Raw genomic sequence first — 26,120 nt, forward strand, 5'->3', positions numbered from 1 at the left:
GGCTAATTGTTTGCAAAAAGTTAATGGCACCACTGTCTATCCCCTTTCTAAAAAATCTATTGCTTCATTTCTGTCTTATGTTCATGAGAAATGTCCTGCTTATCCAGAGGAAGGTACCCTTAGGAAGGCTACCTGGACGCGTTTGGGGAAATTTCTTCACGAAGCTCCCCGAGCGCCATCAGACATTTTAGTGACCTGGAGGGCTATTATGGCAACACTTCAAACTCTCTATCCTAACTCTCCTTCGGAAGATACTTCCGCTTCTTCAACTCCGGATGAACCTCCAAAGACGGTTTCACCTCCTCCCTACCAGGCTCCTGAAGTCTCGGTGGTTTCCTCCGCTCCCCCTGCGGAGGCTACTGCTTCTTTTCCCACTGCTCCCGTCTGCTCCTCCATGGATATGGATGCGGCTGCGGGAACCTTTTCTGCTCTAGTTGCCTCTCCTCTCTCTCTTTAAAAACGGAACCCTCGGCTTCGGCTTATCCTATGACTCTCAACCCAGCCGGGGGACAGCCGATGCATGAAAACATCAACGTGCGTGTGTTAAAGAATTTAAAAGAAGCTGTTACTTCCTATGGCATCCATTCTCCTTACGTGATGGGGTTGCTCGATTCACTTATGGATACTAACATTGTTATGTTGTTTTATGATTGGAAGTCCTTGTTTTCAATGTTGCTAACCCCTGCTCAGTTTGTCATCTGGGTTTCTGAATATAATAAATTGGCGGACGCTGAAATTACGCGAGGCTTGCCTCAAGGTGTTTTGGCTGATCACATTAAGGGCACAGGTCTTTTTACCACTCTGGCTCAACAACAAAATTGCCCGCGCCGAGCCTTCGCGATCATTCGCCTGTGTGCAATGGGTGCCTTGAAACAGGTAGATGACGCGGATGGTCGCGCATTACAAAATTTTTTAAAAGTAATTCAGGAACCTTCTGAGCCTTATGCTACTTTTATAAGTCGACTCCAAACAGCTTTGGAACGACAAATTCAAAATCAGGCTGCTCGTGAAGAACTTTTAATCAAATTGGCTTTTGAAAATGCTAATGAAGATTGTAAAAGGGTAATTCAACCCTTGAGTGGAAAACCAGGTGTCACTCTTGCTGAATTTTTGCAAGCCTGTCGTGTGGTTGGAACAACTTCTCACAAAATGTTGGCTTCAGCTGCTGCAATTACTTCCACTATGTCTCCGCCTGCTCCAACTTCTCAGGTTTTTCCTGTTGCTCGTAATGGCAACTGTTTCAATTGTGGCAAGCCTGGTCATTTTAAAAGTCAGTGTCGCTTGCCAGGCAGGGGTGGGGCGCCTCGTGGAAAATCAAAAGGTTTTCCCCCTAACCCAAATGATAAGCCAAAAACCCCCTGTCCAAAATGTGGAAACGGCTATCATTGGTCGGCGCATTGTCGCAATACACCTACTAACAACAATGGGTCGGGAAACTAGAGGGGGGGCAATCAGCTAGCCCCGCCTCAAAGGCTGACTTGCAAACTTTGGCCACTGACTCCTCCCTTGTTTTCCCTGTTCGCCTTTCTGAAGATTTTGTTTATGATGATCCTGGTTCTGTTTTCACAATGCCATTAAAAGTGTCTTTTTTAGCCCCGCTTCCGCCCGATGTATCTGTTTTGTTGTTTCCTAATTCTTCCCTTATCCTGGAAGGGGTAGTGGCCACTCCTTTTCTATATAATTCGGACTCTCTCAAAAACATTTCTCTGGCCGCGATCGGAGATCGTTGCTTTTCCTTATCCTTAAGCTGAAACTGTTGTTGCCACCCTTATCCTTTTACCTCCGCCTGATCACCCCTCTCTTCTTGCTCTCCAACAGTCTGTGCAAAATGCCAAGCCAATAATTTCCATCCTTCTCAACGGCCGCTCCTTTTCGGGGCTTATTGATACGGGTGCTAACGTTTCAGTCATTTGCACATCTGAATGGCCCTCTTCATGGCCTCTCACTGATGCGTCTACTGTGCAAGGCGTGGGAGGTGCCCAGGCTGCTAAGGTTAGCACCTCTTGGTTGACTGCATCTACTCCTCATTCCTCTGTCACTGCTTATCTCCGTCCCTTTATTTTACCTTTGCATACTAATTTGTGGGGAAGAGATTTGTTATCTCAACTTCATGCTATCCTGACCATTCCTTGAAACTTTTGCAGTATGTCTCTGTCCCCTCTTTCCCTCACTTTGAAATCCTCTATCCCCGTGTGGGTAGATCAGTGGCCTATGTCCCAAGAAAAAGTCACGATTTTGCAAGAACTGGTGGCTCAACAACTGCAGGAGAGACATCTTGAGCATTCTACCAGCCCTTATAACACTCCTGTCTTTGTTATCAAAAAGAAAAGCGGGAAATATCGCCTCCTGCAGGATTTAAGAAAAATTAATTCTATAATTCAGCCTATGGGACCTTTACAATGTGGCCTTCCAAATCCAAATTTAATCCCTCATAATTATGATTTGGTTGTAATAGATTTAAAAGATTGTTTTTTTTCCCATTCCTCTTGCTCCTGCTGATAGAATCCTTTTTGCCTTTACCATTCCTCAATTTAACAATTCAAGGCCAACCACTAGATATCAGTGGAAGGCCCTCCCTCAGGGTATGATCAATTCACCCACAATGTGTCAATATTTTGTTGATAAGGCCTTGCAACCTTATCGAGATGCTAATCCCACATTTTTGATCTACCATTATATGGATGATATTTTAATAGCAGCTGATGGTCCAAAAGGCACTGTTTCTCAAACTCTTTCTTTTCTGTACACTGTTCTCACCCAATCAGGTCTTCATGTTGCCCCTGACAAAGTACAAACCCAGTATCCTATGCAATATTTGGGTCATAAGCTCATGGCATCTGCTGCCATGCCTGTTCTCCCTACATTACATCTCCCAGAAAAAACCACACTTGTTCAACTCCAGCAGTATCTGGGAACCCTTAATTGGGCCAGACCCTATTTATCCCTTTCTACCCATGTTTTATCCCCTCTTTTTTCTGCCTTGGTAGGCCTCAAGCATCCATCAGATACCGTTGTATTAACCCAAGATCAAAAAGTTGCTTTGTCTATGGTTAATATTGCTCCCACCCATAAGTGGGTTGATAGGGCGTTGCCCGATGAGCCTCTTTTATTCGCTATTTTATCTACTCCCTCACTTTTGACTGCTGTTATTTTTCAACTGTCCTGGGAAAAGAAAATGTATATCTTGGAATGGATACACTTGGCACACACTCCTAAGGCTTCAATCACCACCAATGCCCTACAAATGGCTCTCCTCTTAGAAAAAGGGAGAAGACGCACAAAAGCCCTTATTGGTATAGAATTTAGTACTTTGTATGTACCTTTTAAACTTAGTCAATGGGAATCCCTATTTCAAACTTCAGAGGCTTTACAAAATGCCTTAGAGGATTGGAATGGTAATGTTTCTTGTCATTTCCCCCCAGATCCTCGATTACAAATATTAAAGACTGTTCCCATTTTTTTTTCAACTCCTGTGAGTTCTTTTCCTATTAGGGATGCCCTCACTGTGTTCACTGATGGCTCTAAATCTGTGGGTGCCTGTGTATGGCAAGACAATGGACATGAAATGTGGCAGACTCGTACTACGACAGCGCAGCCATCTGCCCAACAAGCAGAATTATCCGCTTTTAATCTTGCTCTTGCATTGTTTCCTAACCAGCCCCTCAACATTATCACAGATAGTTTATATGTTTCACATTTGGTGTCTTGTATTTATGATGCCTACATTTCTCCCTCTACCCCTGCCCCTTTAATAAAGTTATTTTTACAGCTCCAGGAATTGTTACATCTCCGTGCTCATCCATTATTTGTAGCACACATAAGAAGTCATCAACACCTCCCTGGATGCTTATCTGAAGGAAATCACATGGCAGATGAGGCATGTAAAACCACCCCATCTTCCTGCTTGTATGCCTTAACAGCAGGAGAAAGCCATGATTATTTCCATCAAAACAAAAAGGCACTTGTCAAGCAGTTTGGCATTACACATCAAGAAGCTGCTGCTATAATCCAACAATGCCCAACATGTAGTCTACAGGCATCGGCTATCCCACAAGGGGTCAACCCTAGGGGCACTAGTGCCTGTGAGACATGGCAAATGGATGTGACTCAATATCCATCCTTTGCCTCTTGGAAGTATATTCACGTATCCGTGGATACTTATTCTGGTTTTATTATGGCTACCTTGCAAAGGGGGGAAGCCGCAAAGCAAGTTATAAATCATTGTATTCGGACTTTCGTAACGTTGGGATGTCCTATAACTCTAAAAACTGACAATGGTCCAGCATATACGAGCTCTGCCTTTGCACAATTTTGCCATCGCTGGTCAATTGTTCATAAATTTGGCATTCCATTCAATAGCCAGGGACAGGCTATTGTGGAGAGGGCAAATTTGACCCTCAAACAAGCCCTGGACAGACATTTGGGGTCCAAAGGCGTAAGCCCCCCGTCACTCCCGGCGTTACAAAATGTATTAAATGCTTGTTTGTATTCTTTGAATTTTCTTAATTTAACCGGATCCCCAACCTCTACTGCTGCCTCTAGACATTTCTTCACTCCTCCCCTCCCCTCTTCTCGTCCTCTTGTTTATTATAGGCACCTTCCTGATCCAGCTTGGAGAGGTCCTGTTCAATTGATCACTTGGGGAAAAGGCTACGCAGCAGTACAATTACAAGATCGAGTTCTGTGGGTTCCAGCTCGCTGCGTTCGCCCTTGTCATCTCGACCAATTAAAAAAGCAACATGATCCTTTTGTTGATTCTGTTTTTGATCTCTCTTGTCTCTTCCGTCTCTAATTTTTTTCCCTCTGCGTCTCCTATTCTTCCTGATCCACGTATCCCACTCCCTAAATGTACACTTCTTGAACGTTTGAGTGCCTACATCAGAGTTCCACATTGTCGAGTACAAACCCCTTCCGGGGGTCGTGCGGAACTTATTTGTAGACAACGCCATCCCTTGCTGCATCCAGCTCAGTGGACATGGCTAAGGGATGGATATCCGATCCATCCCTCTAACAACACTTATATAATATCCTCTCCTTGTTCCACTTCTTTGTTAATTTTCAATGTTTCCTCTGAGGACTATGGCACTTACGTGTGTTCCCTGTTTTTCCTAAAGCAAAAAAGATCTTTTGTCATGAAAGTTTCCCTTCTCTCTGTTACCTATTTTTCCCCTGGCGTATTTCGCTCCTTGTCCTCTTCCCATGTTTTTGCCCCTGCAGCTCCCCGTTTGCGGCGCTCCTTGTCCGACGCACAACAGAATCAGCATCGTCCCGTAAACTATACCTGGACTATTTTAGACTTTCAAGGAAACATCCTTCATTCCATTTCTAATCGAACTCTGTGGCCTTGGTTTCCTGTGCTTTCCTTTGACTTTGCTGAAATGCTGGTCGGTGCTCATGGATTTAAACATAAGACTAAATGTGACCCTTCCCCTCGAGAGGTCTGGAACACTGGCCCAGGCCTGTATATTTGCCCAGGACATCTTACAGAACTCTCCCACCTGGATAAATGTGCAACCACCCCTGATTGGTATTGCAAGTCCTGGCAATGTGTGTCAACCGGAAAGATTTGGTGGACGGCTCCCTATACCTCGGACTATATCAACGCTGTACTAGGCCCTGATAACAATTTGCCTTGGAATTCCTGCACCAATTGGACCTGCTGCGGTGTTCACCTCAACCCCATGACTGTTACCTTTACATCATATGGCAGGAATCTTGCGATTACTGAATGGTTTGCAGGGAAAAAATGGGGGGGAAGGTCAAATGATAACTCCAAAAACAGTCACCCAGGTAATATCTTCACAATTCGTCTTACCATGTCTTTAGAAACATCTCTACCTGTAGGCCCAAACATGCAACTTAGTTCGCCCTTTTTACAGCCCTTGACTAAAAACAATAATCCATTGGTGACCTTGGTTTCCTCTGCGCGTGATGCCCTCGCGGCAGCCCGTACCTTCCCTCACAATGATACTAGGTGTTGGTTGTGTATGTCTTCCCAACCCCCTTTTTATGAAGCCATAGGTTCTGCCTTACCTTTTGCCAATAGTACCTCAGATACCACTTGCCGGTGGTCTAATTCTTCTATAACAGTGTCCTCAATTGAAGGTCAAGGTTGTTGCCTTGGGTATGTACCCTCTAACTTTTCTCACTTTTGTATTAATGCTTCTTCTGATGCTTATCACCTTTGCCAATTGTGGTTGCCTGGTGCAAGACTAGGGCTTTCCACAGGTGGATGGACTACTATGCACACCCTCCTTCCCACAGCCGATCTCTCCCGACGGTATAAAGGTCAATTTTTTGTCCCCTCCAATGGCTCTATTTGGGCCTGCTCCACTGGCGCTACTCCATGTGTCAGTGGAGACATTTTGTATACACAAAAAGCTTTTTGTATTCAGATTTATCTTCTCCCTAAAATGTCTGTTTTTTCTAATAATGAGTTCCTTTCTCGTATGGAAACACCCCAATACCTTCCACGAACAAAACGTGAAATGGTTACTACTATGACTCTGACCCTTCTCCTGGGCCTAGGAGCCACTGGTGCGGCAACAGGTATCGCAGGAATGGTTGTGGCTGACCAAAACATCCGCAGGCTCAGTGTTGAAATTGATGCCGATCTCGAACGTATCGAACAATCTATGGTTGCTCTCCAGAATTCTCTCACTTCACTATCTGAAGTTGTTTTACAGAATAGAAGGGGTTTGGATTTGTTACTCTTAAAACAGGGCGGTCTGTGTGTAGCTTTGAAAGAGGAATGTTGTTTTTATACCGACAGTTCGGGCATCGTGCTTGACTCTATGGCAGAATTAAATACCCGATTGAAAGACAGAGAGAGAGAATGCTCCCAATCCCACACATGGTATCAGGGAATGTTTAATCTCTCCCCCTGGTTGACTACTCTCCTCTCGGCCCTAGCCGGTCCTTTGATTTTGTTGCTCCTTGCATGTATAATTGGCCCATGCGTCATGGGGAGACTTTTGGCATTCTTGAAACAGCGACTGAACAGTATTGGAGATGATGTCCTCTTGCTGAAGCACACTGTTGAAAACGAATGTAAAAAACCTCTTTTAGAATTTGCCTCTGAGGCTGATGAGGACTCCGAATCAGAAAGCATTCCTTTGGAAAGGTGTACTGGCTCCCTACGGGCTCTCCCGGAGGGGGGATCCACTGGGGATGTCATAGCTTTAGAGGAATTTTGACCATCTTAAAAAATAATAAAAACAGAGGACATATGGATACAAGTTTGGTACATATGGATACAAGTTTGGTACAAATGGATACAAGTCTGGTTCAGGCTTTAGCATTTGTTATTAATACAATAGGCCAAGAGAACATAACCTTTCAAGGCTTCTTTAGAACTGCCACGTATCGCCTATCCATGTACATATGCTGTCTAGTTTCAATATCTGGTGTGCAACAGAGCTATCTATTAGCCACATTTAGGTTTCGTTTCTCTACTAGTGTTAAGTTTCGTTTCTAGGATAAGTTTCCTTTTCTTGTATTCTAAGTTTTAAGTTTCTGTTACGTATGCAATGAGTCATGCTTTTCTGTGATTTCTATATGTTACTTTCTTATGCGTGTATCTCCCCCCGCCCTTATGAAACTGCTCAATAAAAGAGTCTGCTGCGATCTGTTCGGGGGACACAACATCACCCCGGGCACTTCGTGCTCTCTCACTCTGAGAAACTTCTTGTGTGGTGTCTTTATTGGCTAACTCACCCTTGCGAGGGTCCCTCTAAATTCACTCCTGCGGGAGCTATCAACAAGGAAAGTCCGAAGAACCTCGGACAACGAGTGTGTTGCAGGTTCGCTGCGACAGTTCATTTCTAAAATCCTCTGCTCTCTCATTGGATGTTGCTATTTGGTTGGAAGTATAGATGAAAACATCACTTGTGCTCCTAATTCTTTAACTTTCTTCTCTAGCTGTTCATAATCTCTTGTTATTGTTTTCAGATTCATTGTTGTGTCATTGGCTCCTATGTGTAGGAGAAGAATCCACGGGATTGATTATTTTAGTAAGGTACTCAATTGCGTCTTTGATTGTTGCTCCTGGGAGACAATATATTTCCCTATACTCTGCAGATTATAGTTTCTATTACCCTAAGAATTGAATCTCCTACCACCGATATTCACCTTTTTTTCCTTAGGGAAGTCTAGGATACTATTCTTTCTCTCACAGGAATGCTGGGTTTAAAATGATCACTCAGTTTCCTCAGGATCATTTATATATACATATATATGATTATTTATTTAGTAAAGTTGGAGTCCTTTAAATCCTTATAAATATGCAGAGAGAAAAAGAAAAGAAACACCCTTGCAAACAGATCAGAACTTAATTCATTAGAGAGAGGGGGAGAAATAACATGCAAACAGATCTATATCTAATTCATTTTGAAACTATTGTAAGGTTTGAGAATACGTTCAGACCCATAGAAGTTTGAGAACACTTCCAAGTCACAATGAGCCAAACATGAGACTTAAACAGAGGCTTGAATAACAATCAGCATTTGATCTTTGATCAAAGTTTAAAGACATGATGGTCAGTTGTTCCCAACATACCTCAAGGATATGCAGGGAAGAACTACCCTTCAGAGAAAGTGTAGAGCCTTTTTATACAGTTAGAGACATAGAATAACATCCTGGCTTTACAATACTCCTCACTAGCCTTACCAGCATTATCTCTTTCCTCTGTTCCCACGATTGGTCATTTGGCCCCCTGTTGTGAAGGGCACAGATCAAAGGTGAGATACGTTCTCAGGCAGAAGGGGGACATATCAAAAGTGTCAGTTTTACAGCTCTTTACAGCTCCATTCCGAGATAAGTTCTATGCCCATAGATTGCAGATTGATAAGAGTTCAAATGGCAAGGATCACAAGTTTTGACATTTGCCAGATATTCTACAGACCCTAATAACAGTGCCACCGGAAGTCAGTTGCAGGGAACAAAAGGCACTTACAGCATGAAAGCTTATATGTTACAAATACAAGGCATAATATATGTGTGTTACAGAAAGCAAATATTTCTACTAAAACCAACAAGTTTGTATCCTTATTACTATTCCCCTTCACTATGTTTGTGTAAATATGCTCTCTGTCAATGGTAAAAAGAACTATGCAGTCAATATTGCAGAAAAACAGTTCAGTCCATATAAAGAAAATTTTCTCAATATTGGAAAACTTTCTTAATACTGATATTTTCTCAATGTCATTAGGAGAACAAAGGAATGATTTGATTTCAAAGATTTCTCTTCTCTCTAAGTTGTCTTTTCCTCCTTTCACTCCCCCCCACCCCCATGGTTGCAATTCTTTGCATATTTGGGGGGAGGTTGTTTTGGCTTTGAATTAGATTATTCAGACCCACTTCTGCATGTCTGCTCTTTATGCTCTCATAAACATGTTTATAGATAAATAGGTACTACCTCAGTAGAAAAGTAAGAGTGCTCTGTAGCTCATACTTGCCAGATGAATGGAAATGTCTTGGAAAGCTCTAGCCCACTGGCCTTGAAATGGTGATGAGTACCCCATCCACCCCTATAGTTGGCAACAACTAGAGAAGTAAAATCTGCAGTAAAATCTCATTGACAGACGTGCCATTGCCCTTCAGCCAAATTATGTAAAACATGGCCAGCTGGGAAAGTACAATAATACAGTAGCCAGAAAGGAATAATTGTTGCTTTTTGGAGATAGACTGGATGGCATATAGAGGCTGCCTTCGCCAATTTAGTTTATTATGATTTGGCAGTTAACATATGTTTGTACTTGTTCCTCATTACTGTTTTCTAGAGCACCATTTTAATTACATTTCCTCCATGATGTAATTGGTTGTATGTATTAGAATCTTTTAGTCAATTTTGAATGTCAATAACACAATTAGCACTACATGTGCTTTGTGCACATCTCCTCCTGATCAAACTGATTAAATTCTCTCTTCCATTTATGGCCTATAATATCTTGTACCATTCTATAACAGCATATTACTTTTCTTGAAATCATAGACACATTTGTGTCAGATACAAGTTGCACTAGTTCAGTAACACAATTTTAAAGGCTATGTTGTTTGGGTACGAAAACATACAGCAGCTGTATTCTGAAGTTTTTATGCTGTTCTAGATGCTCAGTTATTTTTTGTTTCAATTCTTTTACTTTTTTTATTTGGACTGCTTTGTTCTTCCTGAGGCAGGGGAGAGGGTGCCTGGTTTTCAAATGAAAAAAATTGTATGTCTCTGTTGGATTACTCTGTTGGATTCTACCAACTCCCCCTGGTTTGCATTCTACATTCTGAATTGCTTCTGGCAAGGCTTTGATTTCTTTGCCCTGGGTAAACTTTCGTAGTTCTTCCAATTCTGTTTCTTTGAATACTTTATTTCATATTATAAATTGGCATTGATCTGCTAGCCTCTGTTCTATTATTTCTAATTCTGGATGTTGTTCTTTCCAGAACTGGTGCATTTGTTTCAAATATCCTCTTCTTATTGGACTTGATCTATAATCCAGATAATTATCCCCCCCCCCCCCCCAATCACTGTACATTTGTGATGATAAACACTTTTTCTTCCAGTAGTTCTGCAGCTTCTGGCCCTGGTTGTTCAACCAACAGTCCTGAGTCCTATAGTCCATTTTTTGCCAGATATCTGGGATCTCCAACATCTAGGGTGTTAACCCAGGTGACATCTGAGCTAGCATGGCTTTCTGAAATTTACATCTCACCATATTTTTTATGGGAGAGATACTCTTTGTTTGACTCCTCTGATGAGTCCTATTCAGTATGGTTGAACCTCTGGCATAGCTCTCATCTTCCTCAGAGCACACAAGCTCCACAACTACATCAAATATAGTGTCAGGGGTGGGTTCCTACCAGTTCAAACCAGTTTAGGCAAACCTGTAGTGGTTTGGCAGCCTGGAACTGCCTTGTTCTCCGGGCAGTGCCATAGGCACCACCATCTTGTTTTTTGTTTCTGTGCATGTGCCAAGCAATTTTTATTGCATTGTGCACGCACACACAATGTGCTCCTGAGCGAACTGGTAGTAGTGCCTGCTGGAACCCATCCCTGTCTAGTGCCTCACTGAAATATTATTATTATTGTTACTGTTATTAATATTGTTGTTATTGCCGTTGTTTCTGTTGTAGATTTAATTTTCAATTCACAGTCTGGGATAGATAAAAACTTAACAGTTCAAATCACCACAAACCTAAGAGCTGTTAAATTAACATCTGAGTATGTAGGAAGTTTTAAGTAAGATGGCTTTTTGCAAAATCAGAATATTCAGTCTCAGACATTTTAAGGGCCAGATGTCCGTTTTTTAGATTTGAAAGTCCCACAAGATCTTAACCTGTTCATTTTCAAGAATTTTGTCAATTTGGTGTTCTCAGTAATTTTTGCTGAATTTGAACCCAAACTTCTGGCAAAGTTTCCAATGTATGACTTTGGCAACTTGATCATGATATTGTAGACCATCAATTTGTGAGATTTTCCTGCAGCCAGTGATAAGGCGATCCACAGTTTCATCTTTCTTGTTGCATAAGTGACTTATTATTGTTACTGACATTAAATTTTTGTTTTCATGGAATTAGTCTGCGGGCCTTGTTCTTGGGCAGCCAAAATGAAGTCTTCAGTTTCTTCTTGATCTCAACCATGTCCATGTTAGCTTTTTAAGCTACCTTTCCTTCAATGTGCTTCAGGCATTAATTGTACATAGGCTTCTTTTTTCCAGTTAAAAACTCCATGTTCAGTTGTTTCTTTTTGATATTCTGCTTTCAGTCTAGTTTTCAAGAGGTTTCCCTTGTTCCCCTTCTTCAGCAGAGGCTCTTTTGTCTTTTTTATGTTTAAGTCATTTTCTTCTTCTACAGTTTGTTTCAATTGTAAGATACCTCTGCCACCCTAAGAGCTAGCCAAGTACAATCAATCAATATCACTTTTTTGGTGCAGAGCATGGTGCATTGCCATGTTTTCTTGTCTTTCAATCCAAGTTATCAAGTTCTAACTGAGTCCAATCAATTGTTCCATTTGAGTGTCGTATTATAGGTGTTAATTGCCTTTATATTTCCTCCACTTAGCTTTAAACGTAACATTTTCCAGATTCGCTTTATGTATTTCCTTGAAGTAGCTTCCTTGACTTGGTTGTGCAACAGGTCAGAGGTTTCCAAAACTTCTAAGTACTTGTACCCTTCTGGTGTTACTACTTTTATCAATTCTTCATTATCAATTTTGAATCCATCATCTTCAACAATTTTTGTTGTCTTATCAGGAATTGTTGTACATTGGTCAATGCCAAATTGCATGTCAATGTCTCTTCTAAACTCCTCAGTGCTTTTCAGCAGTGAGCTTGTTTTTCCAGTTTTAAATCATTCATGTAGAGCAAATGGGAAATTTTCAATTCTTTTAAAGCCAATTCATAGGCACAGTTTGCCTTGTTCAAAATGCTTGTTAGTGGCACCATCGAAAGTACAAATAATAGAGGGGATAGTGAGTCACCTTGGAAGATTCCTCATTTGATATCAATTTCACCAAGTTCTTCTCTGCAGGTCATCAATTTAATCTGCCATAGCTTAATGGAAGTCTTCAATAATTTCTGAATGTTGCTGCTAATTCCAAAAATGTCTATGCATTTCTCAATCCAGCTGAGGAACTATCACATACTTTCTTATAATCAATCCAGGTCATGAACACATTTGTTCATGTTTTCTTTGAATTCTTCAAAATCAATTTATCAATCATCCATTTGTCTTTGGTTTCTCTTGAATTTTTGCAGCACCCTTTCTGTTCTACAGGCGGCAAATCCTTATTTTCTAGATATCCATAAATTTGATTTGCAATAATGTCTGTAAATAATTTATATGTTGTTGTCAGGCAAGTTATTAGTCTGTAATTTTCAGGTTTATTTCCCTTTTCTGCATTCTTCTGAATCAAAAAAGTTCCGGTTGTTAACCATTTTTCACTTTTTGGTGTTTCCAGAACTTAGTTCATCTTTTTTCCTAACCTTGCATGCAAACATGCTAGTGATTCTAACCAGAATCCATGCAAATCTTCTAAACAAGAGGCACTCCAGTTCTTAACTTTCGTCGCTTGTTTTTGCTCCATTTCTTTTGTTATGTGAACATCTTTATTCTAATCCCTTTTATTGTATTTTCAATCTGCTTGATGCACTTTGTGTTCCCATTGTGTTTCTTGTTTTCCCACAAGTTCTTCCAATATTTCAGGAATTTTTTTGTTAGGTTTTTTATTTGTGGTAGCACCATGTCCACTTTCAAGGTCTTATAGAAATGATGCTTGTTTGTTCAAAATTGTAAATGTTGTTGAAATTGCATTATTCAATTATCATATCACTTTATTTTCTCTGCAATAACTACAACTTTTTGTTTCAGCTCTTCAACCGTAATTGCAATGTCCTTGTTATGCAGATAATATCTTGTTGTCAGACTAATTTTGATTTTTTTAAAAAAAAAATCTTCATGTTTCCTTGCCTCTAAATTACTTTAAACCAATCAAAATTTCTTTATTTTTAACTCCAGGCAGATTTTCCATTTTGGTTTTCCCTTAATTGCTTTATTCTTTCCAATTTTCAAGCCCAATTCTTCAGTAGTGACATAAGTTGTTGCATACATTAGCTGGTTTGTTTGAGCTAACGTTTCTGTTGGAATAGTCTGGACATTCACATTCTAATAATTTAGCCTAACTTCTCTTACTAACAATTCAGTTTTGGCAATCAAATTCTTTCCATATTTCCCATCTGAATTTCCTCAGCTATTTTGGCTCTAGCTGTTGCTGTTCAAGATGTTCCGAATAAATAATAAATAATAACAATAACAATAATAAATACCTAGGTGGGTCCCGACTAGTAATCAATGCCAAATCCGGCAAAACAACTGGCCGCTGTGATACAATCATATAATAACAACAACAACAACAACAACAACAACAACAACAACAACTCCATTGCCGGTCCCAAGCCTGGATGAGAAAGGAGGAGGGCTGGGGTCAGGTTGGCAACCTGGCCCCATAGAAACACGCCAACCCATACAATATGGTGAAAGAAACGACTCAAAATTATATACTGCATCGGTCATCGCGTGGGTTAACAAGGGCTGCGGCGGATGTTGAGGTCCCTGGGCATCCGTCGACAAGTGGGCTACAAGTGGACCAGCCAACAAAATGACAAAAATATAGTGCAGATGAAAATTGTGCCATAATGGCCTGTTATTACAACTCAGAGCCAAAAAAAGAGGCTACTTAAAGCGAATGTATGATTTATGGAAACAACAATATCCAGATTTAAATGTTAGTGAACAACGACTAGCAGATCAAAGGCGATTTATTATTTGGAATAAAGTGTGTAGCGAAGTTGAACTTGAGGAAATTCAGGCAACTTGCAAAACAAAAAAACATCACAAGAGGAATTAACTGATACTCAAGACACAACTAAAGAAATTGTAGTAGAACTCCCAGAGGAAGTTGTCGGAGAGGAAATAAAAACACTACCACCAGAACTAGTTACCATTGAATCAACTGATGAACCAACTCAAAAACAAAAAGAACTGAAGGACAAGATCATGGAGCATTTTCTGGCTAGTGAGGAAAGGCAATGTTTACCATCATTAAAAACTGTCCCTAAGAAAATTTTGGGTCCTATCATGAAAATGGTTAATGCAGTACTTTCAACAATTGAATCGGGATCCATCTTGGAAACAAATCAGTTAATGTACAGTGCAGCTGTAATAGTCACTAATGAACTAGGCATTAAAATCAAAGCACCTAATGGAAAAAGCATCAAAGCCAAAGTGGAAAATCCGATTAGATAAAAAAGTCAAAAAATTAAGGGCAGATGCTAGCAACTTAAAGAACATGCATGAGCAACGGCTTAAAAACAGCAAAATCATAGATCAGCTGATCAGAAGATATAGATTGGATACAAGAAACATCAATGAAGCTGTAGAGATTGTAAAACAGCAGATAACAGCAACAGCTAGAAAAATTGAGAGATATGAGGCACGAATCATCCAATACAAACAAAATCAACAATTTCGATCAGACCAACAGCATTTTTATCAAAGTCTTAATGTGAATGGTGACACCAAAAGTGAAAAACCAGTAAAGCAGGCCACAGCTGAATTCTGGAAAGGTTTGTGGGAGAATGCAAAGGACTACAATAAGGGAGCAAAGTGGATACATGACTTTGAGAAAAGCACTGGTAACAAACAAATGCAAGTATTAGAAGTAACAATTGAGGTGGTCAAAAATCAAGAAAAAAAAGTAAAGAATTGGACATCACCTGGAAATGACCAATTACATGGTTTCTGGCTCAAATATCTGACCAGTTTACATGCAATATTGGCCAGGCAACTGAATGAAATTTTACAAAATTGTCAAATTGATGAATGGTTGACAACTGGAAAAACATACTTGATTCAGAAAGATGCAACTAAAGGAACAATACCTGAAAACTACAGACCAATGACATGCTTGCCAACAACCTTCAAATTACTCACAGGCATTATTGCAGATAATATTATGGATTATTTGGAAGCAAACAACATCTTGCCAGGAGAGCAAAAAGGCAATAAAAGAAGGAGCAGGGGTACAAAAGATCAGTTCCTGATTGATAAAATGATATTAGAAAATTGTAAGAAAAGAAAAACAAACTTGAATATGGTCTGGATTGATTATAAAAAGGAATTCGACTCATTGCCACATAGTTGGATCATAAAATGCTTAGAAACAACTGGCATTAGCAAAAATATTACATCCTTCACTGAAAAGGCGATGAAACAATGGAGAATTGAGTTGGCAGTAGGAAATGAGAACTACGGAATGGTGAATATCAAGCGAGGAATTTTCCAGGGTGATTCACTTTCATCTCTTCTCTTCATCATCACGATGATCCCGCTATCAGTAATCTTTAAAAAAATGAAATTAGGCTACCAAACAGCCAAAGAAGCTGAAAAATTTCACATTTATTATATATGGATGATTTGAAACTCTATGGTAAGTCAGAAATAGAAATCCAATCACTGACAAACACAGTCCGAGTATTCAGCACCGATATTTCAATACAGTTTGGCATGGAAAAATGCACCACTGTATCCATAAAAAGGGGCAAAATCACTGCGTGTGAGGGAATTGAAATGCCCAATGGCCAACTAATTAAATGCAATGAAAATGAAGCCTACAAATACTTAGGCATTCTGCAGTTGGATAACGTCAAACATGGAGAAGTAAAAACTATTGTCAGGAGAGAGTACACCAACAGAGTTAGGAAAATTTTGAAATCTAAATTAGATGGTGGAAATACAATCAAGGCCATAAATACTTGGGCAATACCAGTTATAAGATACACAGCTGGTATAGTTAACTGGACACAAGCTGATTTGGACATTTTGGACCGAAAAACCAGGAAACTAATGACAATGCACTACAGTTTACATCCACGCAGTGACACTGATAGATTATACCTGCCCCGAAAATCAGGTGGCAGAGGATTATTACAAGTGAAGCAAATAGTTGAAGAAGAAAAACATGCACTGGCTGATTATTAAGAACATCTATTAATCGAAGTAAAGAACAAAAATCTACTGAAAGCCCAACAGACGAAACAAGAATACAGAAAAGATGTGATAAAATCAAGAATGGAGAGTTGGCAGAACAAAGCATTGCATGGTCAATTTCTGGAAAAAATAAAAGATAAAGTGGGCAGTGAAAAAACTTGGTTATGGTTAACAACAGGTACATTAAATAAATAAACAGAGTCACTAATCCTGGCTGCGCAAGAACAAGCTATCCGAACAAATGCCATTAAGGCCAAAATCGAAAAATCCTTTGATGATGCCAAATGCAGACTCTGCAAAGAAGTTGATGAAACTGTTGACCACATACTCAGCTGCTGTAAAAAAAATCGTGCAGACTGATTATAAATTGCAGCCCAATTCAGTTGCACAAATGATCCACTGGAATTTGTGCAAAAATTATAATATTAAAATAACAACAAATTGATGGGAACATAAGCCTGAAAATGTCACCGAAAATCAGATGGTCAAGATCCTATGGGATTTTCGTATACAAACGGACAAAATGCTGGTGCATAACACACCAGACATCACACTGGTTGAGAAAAATAAGGTTGCAATCATAGACATCACAATTCCAGATAATAGCAGGGTCGACGAGAAGGAACATGAAAAAATCGCGAAATACCAGGACCGACCTAAAAATTGAAATTCAACGATTATGGCACAAACCAGCAGTGGTAATTCCAGTGGTAATCGGCACACTGGGAGCTATTCCAAAAGCACTGGAATTACATTTAAAACAGTTAAAACTTGACAAAATTACCATCAGTCAAATGCAAAAAGCTGCACTGCTTGGATCTGCACGTATATTACGAAAATACGTTATGACGTCCTAGGCCCCTTGGTGGGGCCCGACTAGTAATCAATGCCAAATCCAGCGAAACAACTGGCCGCTGTGATACAATCGTATAATAATAATAATAATAATAATAATAATAATAATAATAATAATAATAATAATAATAATAATAATAATAATAATAATAATAATAATAATAATAATAATAAATTATTCAACACAGTTCAGTTGTTCAACAGTGACATCAAAATTAACTTTGGACTTGAAAAATGTGCTACAGTATATTATCAGCAGCGAGGAAAAATGAAAAAAAAGAAGAAGGAATAGAACTGGGAAATGGAAGCATAGTGAAAGCATTAGCAAAGGATGATGGTTACAAATACCTAGGCATATTGGAAGCAGGTAACATCTTGAATGGAAAAGTCAAAGAATCAACGCAAAAGGAATACATCAGGAGGGTCCGCAAAATTTTAAAATCAAAGCTGAATGCCATTAATTAAAGCCATTAATATATGGGCAGTTCCAGTGATACCTTACTCAGCTGGAATTATCAACTGGACTTTGGCTGAACTGGAAAATGTGGACCGGAAAATGCTCAAACTTTTGAATATGTACCATGCTTTGCATTCACGAAGTGACATCGACAGGTTGTGCCTGCCAAAAAAAAATAGGGGGCTATTGCAAACTGTAGAACAGAAAAAATAAAGTTTGAATGATTATGTGAACCAAAGGACAGAAAAATTGCTACAGGCTGTGAGAACAGAGAACAGTATAAAAACAACAAAAACAAAGGCAGAATATAAGGAAAAACAACTGGATGACAGATTAAATAGATGGAAAACTAAAGCTTTTCATGGACAACACTTGAAAAACATTGAAGGAAAATGTGATGACAACTTAATATGGACATGGCTTAAGATGGGAACCATCAAGAAAGAAACGGAATGTTTAATACTCACTGCTCAAGAACAAGCTCTATAAACTAATGCCATGAAACAGAAGATACAAAATTCCACTGACAATCCAAACTGCCGACTTTGCAACAACAAAGTTGAACTTGTTTCACATTTAATATGTGAATGCAGCAAAATTGCATAGTACAAAGTTAGACACTACCGAGTTGCTAAATTAATCCTCTGGTCATTATGTAAAAAAAATGACTTACCTGTATCCAAAAAGACATGGGAGCACAAAGTTGAAAAAGTTACTGACTATGCCAAAGTGTAAAAAAATCCCACATCGGAAAGGGAAAAAAACATGGGTAGCTGTAGTTTGAAGGTCCTGTCTGAATGGACCCCCCCCCCCCGGGAGAGTTAGGTAATGGGCTTTGCTGAGGCATGACACAGGAAAACTAATTTGGCTAAATAAAGGTACTTTAAAAGGGGGGGGGGAAATGGTGGTTTTTTTTTCTTACCTGTCTCTTTTACTATCTTCTATGAAACCAGGTGGTTTGTTAAGATTTGTGCCTTTCCCAATTTAACTGAGATTCATGGTGGGAATGATTTTGTTTGTGAAACTCATGGGTTTTGTTATCCCCTCTTTGTCTGTGTGTGTGTGTATGTCTAGGTTTTTGTGTGCCCTCGGGGTAATTGTAACTGTAAAATGTCTCCCATCCTCCACCCCACCCTGCAAAAAGAACCTTTGGTCTGTCTGTTTGGCCAACACACAGAGTACATATATATATATATATATATATATATATATATATATATATATATATATATATATATATATATATATATATATATATACATATACATACATACATACATACATACATACATACACACACACACACACACACACACACACACACATATATATATATATATATCTGTACTCTGTGTTTATATATATATAAACACAGAGTACAGATATATATATATATATATAAACTCTGCCTGCAAGATATCTACTCCCCTCACCCCCCCCCTTGCCTCCAATCCTCCAAGGATGCCTTTTTGGTGGGGGAGGAGATCTTGTTCCCATGTCTTTCAGTACAGAGGAGCAGAGCACATGGATCCAGATGCCTCCATAGGAGACCCTCCATCCATTTGAGCCAGGAAGTGGTTTTGGATCCAGTCCTCCACTGAATGTCCAGCAACTAGAGTGAAGCCTAATTCACTAGCCTTATCACCAAACTAAGCATGCCACCCTAGCAGACATGAAATGATGCTGAAATGAAAAAGTAAAGACCAAAAGACTTTTCAATTCCCAGAAGACAGCTGAAAAGACTATGGGGAAGGTGGAATTTGATAATAAGGTTTTCTTTCTCTGTTTCATTCACAGAAATTGATTGTAAAGTTTTCTTCCTTGTCTCATTTATATTGTAATCAGTTTAATGTACTCATGTAAGAATTGTATTTGAGAGTGGCTGGCACAGCAAGATCTGAACACCTTAAATTTCTGTCTGGTGGGAGGGAAATTTGTCCAAAATATCTGTATTTTATGTATTATAGAAGTAGCTACACACACACACACACACACACACACACACACACACACACACCCAAACACACACAGAGAGAAACCCCATTCAGAATTAGATTGAAAATATCTCCTCCACTTTACCTCAGCAGAAAGCTTCTCCTAGGTTGATCTTTGCCCTTGTTAATCCCATGGGGGAAGGGAAGTTCCCCTCAGGCAATCCCCCCACTTGAAGAGCTAGCAGAGAGGATCTCCAAAAACCCCAAGCCCTCACTGTGACAAAAAAACCCCACACTGCCCAGTAAAGCAGGATATGTTGCACTGGTGGTCCCAGGGCTCATTGTGTGTAATTTTAAAAATACTAAATAGTCTGGATTCCACACTAGCTAATCTCAATTTGGCCTCACTAAAATAAGAGCTAGGGCTGGTTTCAAGAACCATCCATTGGAAATGGGCAGCCTGTAGTTCTTTAAAAGGCAGAACCATGGCTGTGAAGGATTTTTGGGACTTGTAGTTGCTTGTAACCTGTTTGGAAGCTCACAGAAAGTGATATCAAACATCTGAAAATAATTGGCATAGAAAATTTGAGACTGCAAATTTATTTCCAAATCTTTTACCCTGGCAGCAAGACCTTCATGGTTGAAAACTCTCTGGGAGCCACTGAAGGGATCCTTCTGTTTCCCAATGCCTTTCCATCAGGAAAAAAAAAGTCTTCCTGATCCGACCATTTTGTCAAGAACATGTGGGTTCCATTCCATGTTTTGAAATAAAAAAAGGAGGGATTGTACCTTTTCCCCGAGGATTGCACCTTTCCCCAGGATTGTACCTTTTTCCCAAGGACCTCCAGCCATGTGGTCCTGTCCTCCATTAAAACATTAAACCATCTTTCTAAGCAGCCTCCATGCCTCCAGTGTCTTTTTCCCCACTTGGGGGCGAACCCAGAAGGAAATTTCTTCCAACAGTATCTTGTTATCCTAATAATTCTGATTTGTTTATTTTTCTGTTTTCCTTGCCTCAAATCCATCAAATTACTTTAATCCAATTGAATTCTCTATTTTTAACTCGGGGTGGATTTTCCACTTTGGTTTTCTCTTCTTAATTGCTTTATTCTTTCCAATTTTGAAGCCTAATTTTTCATAAACTGTTGCATGCATTAGCTGGTTTGTTTGCGCTAATGTTTCTGTTGGAAATAATAAAATACGCTATCACCACATTCAGCAGCAGGCAATTCAAAATAATTTCAATATTCTCTCAAAGGCCCATTGGAAGACCCAGATTTATGGCCTTGTAACACATTTAGGGTTGGGCCAATTTTAATCTAAGGTATGGTGCTTGAGAGGTGAACTGAAGACCATCTCTATTGTTCTTGATGTGGTAACAACTTAGAGGAATCAGGACTTAATTCCTGGTTCTTTTGTAACTCATGGATGAACGGAGAAGTGTTATTAATATTCCTAGATCTTGAGAAGACTTTACAATAGCAACAAGCAGCTTGAATTGCACTTGGAAGCTAATTGGCAACTGATAACCAGTGCAGCAGTCAAACTACAGATGTTCTGTGAATGACTAGACACATCCATTTACTATGTGAACTATAGAATTCAGGATTAGTCTGTACTCATAAAGACCATTCCCTGAATAGATACTGAAATAGTCCAGGTCAGAGGTGTACAAAGAATGAGTGATAAGCAGAACCTTCTGGTCAGAAAGGACTGTAAGCAGCACACCAAATGGCCTTCCTGGTCATAGCTTCCCCTATGTCAGGTTCCAAAAACTAAGAAAGACATGCTGAATTTCTTCTAAGCAGTTTCCTTTATTGATCCTCACCTAGAGACCAAAATTTTGCTAAAGTGGAGAAAATTACAAAATCATATGGTGAGCCACCCAGAGACTTCATAGTGAGATGGGTGGTACATAAATTTAATAGATAGATATAGATAGATAAATGATGTAGATGATAGATGATAGATCATGGATGGATGGATGGATAATAGATAGATATAGATAGATATCTATATCTATCTATATTACTTGCATCATTAAAGACATCCTCTGAAAACTCCTAGGAAGGAGTTGCCTTAACGCTCTTCCTCCCATCTAAATTATCTAAATGTTGCTATTTCTTGCTCCTCTGGAATGCCAGACTACATTCTACCATACCCTGCTACTTAAAAATAGAGTTGGAATGCCAATTCTGATGAAAACATACCCACAAGAACTAAAGATGGAAATTTATAAAAGTTACTTCATTTTAATGTATACATTCAGAGTTCTAACAGAGTATCGAGACATCATTTAAAAACCTTGGCCTCATCTCTTGTTTGGGCACAGTTTGAAGTTCATAGTTGGATGCCATTACAGTAGTCAGGATACCATGCTGATAGATGATCTCACCCAATGTACACTCTTTAGATGTTAAATAAAAGTGGTGAAAAGGAGGTTGGTGGAATCCCACCAACAAAGAACTTTAGGGATGAACCTCTTCCTCACACTGATTAGGCCATCTGTGTAGGAAGTATTGGTGGGCATCTAAAACTGCTTAATCAAATTATGATTTCCTGGAACTGCTTTTCTCAGGGCATAAGATTCAATTCCTTTTGATAACTTAACTGCTACTCTGACCCAGCCTTCTGTTACTCCTATACATGCTTTCACTAGAGAGGAGAAATAAAGGCCAAGGATGACAGTTGATAATATTAAATCAGGACATATCTCCTTCCATAAAATTAACAAGAATCAAAAAAATTCCTCAAGCCTGTCTGTCTGTCTGTCTGTCTGTATTTACCTACTTATTTAATATCCTGTTTTCTTATTTTTATAAATAACAAGGTGGCAAACATATATGACACACCTTCCTTCTCCTATTTTTCCCATAATAACAAAACTGTGTAGTGGTTTGGGCAGGGAGAAAATGACTGGCCCAAGATCACTCAGCTGGGTTTCATGGTTAAGGAAAGACTTGAACTCAGTCTTCTGCTAGGCTGGTGTCTTAACTACTAGACCAAACCGTTATATCCTTAACCATCTCAATAACACGTGTCCAGGTGGCTTGCAGTTTTGAACATATAGGAGCAACTATCTTCCAGATAGCTAACAAATTCTTCACTATATCCAATTAAATGATTTTCCAGATTGATTTTTCTTAAAAGGCTTATGTTATCCCATAAAGGACTTGTGGATGGCAAATAATGCAGTTTGAAGAAAATTTTCCAGTTTTGCTTGGGAATAGCAAGAATAGAAGCTACCAAAAATCTACAGGCACGGCATGCCTTCTTTTAGCAATTCCAGGTGTCACTAGCAATAGTGCAGTTTATTATGGTTTATAGCAGATTGAATGAAATAGCTTTCTGATAGTATTCCTCTTTTTAAGGATGATGATTCATCAGCTCCCCAAGCATCTGGAACTCTGGATGATTCTTTGAAGTATCATTCTATTGCATTTCCTCTAAAAGTGAAACTGACAGCACTTAGTTGTATTCTGGAGAAATGTGGACTTTTTTTTATCTTAGCAGGTAAAGTACTTAAGACACTTCAGTGGCAATGAAAGAAGATATATCAATATATCCAATTACTAATGCTTTAAAAGCCAATATCTTATAAATACTTGAAGAGCAAAAAGAAAAAGACACAGAATAATAAACTTTAAAATATTTCTCCCTAATGTTATCTCAAAACAAAACACATTTAATGGTTATCATATTTTCATGGAGAGATGATGATGATGATGATGATGATGATGATGATGATGATGATGATGATGATGATATTCAGTTGAATCTGACTCTTGATTCTTTGGGCCAGATCTCTCCACATCTTCCAATTTTGCATGATTTCTTTGAGTTTTTCTATGCTCTGGCTGGTGTCAGCTTTTATAGTAGTCAACTTCTCAAACATTTTAGAAGCACTAAAAGACCCAGGGAAATTATATCTAAGCAATTCATTAGAATTCTGTGGAGACGTCTGTCCTGTAAAACAGATGAAATGAATCACATTAAGACGCTTGGTACAGATTAGACCTTCATCACTATTTGCCATAGTTCTTCAAAACTTTTCTAAATTTACAGTTTCAGAGATTGGTATTTTCTGAAGACAAACATGCAATGATTAATTTTCATAGCCATCCCTGCAGTCTTTGCATATTTTTGTCCTACACTTTTATCTATAGACAACTAAAACTCTCCTGTTTGTCATCTTCAAATAACCCAACATAGTAAAAAAGTTTAGAATCAAGGTACCTCAGATCTGCTAACTTAAAGAATGTGTAAAACATCCAGGACCCATTTCTCCAATATAATTTAAATTTCAAGGATCTTTACACTAGTTGTCTTCACAATGTTCTGTGGCTATTGCAGTGTCATTGCAGTTAGACATGGTCACAGGTTGTCCTTCACTTCTTTTTTTTAAGTTTTATTGGTTTTTACAAATATTTTGGGGAAAAGGCTACATAAGTATGGAGAAAAATTTTGACAGCTACATCATACGGAAGGTGGTCCTTCCCCGGGATCTTACATCTCTCTCTTATTTTATATATATCAAAATATCATTATTACATACATATTAGCAGTTTAGGTTTGCCTCAGATTCTTTAACATCTTCAATCATAATTTATGTCACTTTTAACCATTTCATTGTATTAACAATTGCAATGTACTTTTAATTCATTTCTGTGACCTGAGTCTCATTGCTGCCTCCTCTCCCCTGTCTGTTGGCTGAGCCATGGACCCTCCCCCTTTCATATCTTGTGCACTGTCTCTTGTTCCGTCTAGAAGAGTCTTGTGTTTTTCCATGAAGGCTTCTGCCTCCACCACTGTATTAATTCTCAATCTACCACCCTCCCAGAAAATCAACAAGCCTTCTGGAATTAGCCATCTAAACTAGATATTTTTTTCATACAGTTTTTTAGTTAAAAAGAATAATTTCTTCCTCTTATCTCTTATTCTTTTTGGTATCTGTTTTAAAATGGTTATTTCTTTATCCTTATATTTTAAAGGTTCCCCCCTTTGAACCCCTAGAATCTCATCTCTTGTAGTCTTTCTAAAAAAATTACCATGAACTTCCCTTGGAACATTGTGTGTTCTAGCATATGCTGAATTAATTCTATATATCAAATCAATATCCCACCCTAGCTGTTGTTTATCTCTTTTAATGTAGTCTGCTAACATTGTTATCATAGTCTCCCTTAAATCTTCACCCTCCATTTCAGGTATATTTTGAAATCTAAGAAAGAAAGACATCCTTTCAAATTCCATTTTTTCCATGTAGTTTTCAATTCCAGCATTTTTTTTTGTAGTGCCTTAACCTCTTCTCCCATCCCCACAGCACCCTCCTCCAGAGCGTCTATTTCTATTTTGTGAAGTCTGTTGTTGATTCTCTCTGAGTTGTTCCTTTAAGTCCGCCAACTGCTTTTTAATTTCGTCTTGTCCCTTTATAAGCGTCTGGAACATTTGATGGAACATTTCTTGAGACTGCTGTTCCCCCTCAGAAGCTTTAGGTTGTAAAAAAGAAGATAATTGTGTTTGTTGGGGGACAGGACTTGAGACAGAGGATGTTGGAGCCAACGCTGGTTTAGGGGGGGGGGCTTCTTCGCAGGCATTGCGAAACTCAGAGAAAGTTATAAGTCTAGACAAGAAAAATGGCATCTGTAGAAGTGCACCATCAGGCAAGATCCACAGACAGGCAAAGTCCAATGTGGGATATTAGTCTTTCAATACAGCTCCCCGCCAGTTGAAGTCAATTTTTCCCAGACCAAGGAACGTTATACGAAGAGATGCCTCTAGAGTTCACTGGGGTATAGTAATTCCAACCCAGAAGATTTTTCAAAAGCGACAGTTCATTTGTAACAGCAGTAGAAAAGGGGGAAGAAACGCCATTTTGGTTCAGCCCTCCCAGGGGATCAGAGAACAACCATTCAAAAAGTTTCCATTCATAGTTTATAAGATCAGCTCACATTCTTTCTTTCGCAATTGTTCTAAAGAGTCATTGTCCCATTGCTTGAAAGAAGTGAATATCAAAAGAGTTTTTTTCCAATTCTCTTTCTCTCCTCCGAGAGTGAGATCGTGTAAAGCCGCTTTTCCGAGAGGGGGGGAGAAAACCCCCCTCTCCAATTTTAACACTTTACCAAGATTGAAGTGTGTTAGGAAAGCTGCTAATCCTTATTTACTTATTTGTTCAGAAAAGCAAGAAAAAGACCCCGGGGGAACTCCCCCCTCACCGCATTTCAGAAGTTGCCTTCACGTAGAATGTTTCTTCCGATCTCCTCAGGACGAAGGCGCGCATGGCATTGAGCACCCCCTATGCCTCCTGGCACCTAGGGCAATACTGGCAGCCCCCCTGTGGC

Source organism: Natrix helvetica (assembly GCF_964273705.1).
Source record: "Natrix helvetica genome assembly, chromosome: Z".
Classification (NCBI taxonomy): Eukaryota; Metazoa; Chordata; class Lepidosauria; order Squamata; family Natricidae; genus Natrix; species Natrix helvetica.